Raw genomic sequence first — 1,057 nt, 5'->3', positions numbered from 1 at the left:
CCCTTCAGAAAGTGGGCCAGAGCCTTTAGAAAGTCACGTCAGAAGGACAGAAGTGCCTTTCCAAAGGCTCTGATCTGACATGTGGGGAGGCAGCACATGGCCTCTCTGTACCTCAGAAGACCTCCTGGATGCAGCTCCTGGTCACGTCCACATCCTCTGAGGCTCTCAAGTGTGAGTTTGCAATTCACGTTGAGTCAAAACCACAGATCGCGAACCTGTGGATAATGGCAACTGTTACCCTGCACATGCCCAATCTCGTCTGGTCTCTGAAGCTAAGCAGGGTCAGGCCTGGTTAGTACTTGGATGGGAGACCGCCTGGGAATACCGGGTGCTGTAGGCTTATACCATAGCCTTTCGAGACTGAAGGTTGCCAACCAATCAGTTCCACCAGTTAAATGCTAAAAAAAGAAAAAGGATGGAAATACATATTTGAAAATTCGGTGAAAGTGCCTGGGATAGCCTTGAGCTGAATTTCATATTTGTAACAATTGAATCATCTTGCATAACCTTTGTGCATTGTGTTCAGGATTAGATATACACAGTGAAATGGATTTCTTAAGTCAGCTAGCAAGGCAATAACCACAGCAGCATCTCTTAAACCCTCAACCCACTCCCACGCTTGACAGACGTATACAGGGGGGAAAGAAAACTTTATTAAGAAGTATTTTGCTGTTTGTCTGGCATGATTTAGATTTATAATGGCTCCTGATGGTTCTGGGTGTGCAACGGTTTTTACAGAAATAAGATTTATGTACCAACACGCAGAAGAAATATACCGCAGATACCACCCCCTGCAGCTACTAAAAGCGAACATGTTATTATGATTGAGAAGTGTTTTATCAAGGCAGGTGGGGTGTGTGGAAAAAGAGAATGGAAGATGAAGTGCATTCGTTATAATTCCGGTGAACCTCTCTTCAATATGTCATAATACCCATGAAGAAAACCTGCCAATTGAGGTGTATGTTGGGTGATTATGATTTGGAGCTTCTGAAATTGTATGGATTATGCTGCCTCATTGGTGGATCTGGAGGTGGTGAAGAGGGGAGCAGTCTCCCGC

The 1,057-nt window shown here is 44.7% G+C and overlaps 1 pseudogene; it reads left to right on the top strand.

Moving 5' to 3' along the window:
* The first annotated feature begins 220 nt into the window (after positions 1–220).
* Positions 221–340, top strand: LOC136662971 (5S ribosomal RNA; annotated as a pseudogene).
* The last annotated feature ends 717 nt before the right edge of the window (positions 341–1,057 follow it).

This window comes from Tiliqua scincoides, chromosome 11 (genome assembly GCF_035046505.1).
Source record: "Tiliqua scincoides isolate rTilSci1 chromosome 11, rTilSci1.hap2, whole genome shotgun sequence".
Taxonomy (NCBI): Eukaryota; Metazoa; Chordata; class Lepidosauria; order Squamata; family Scincidae; genus Tiliqua; species Tiliqua scincoides.
This window is presented reverse-complemented; position numbering and strand designations above follow the sequence as displayed.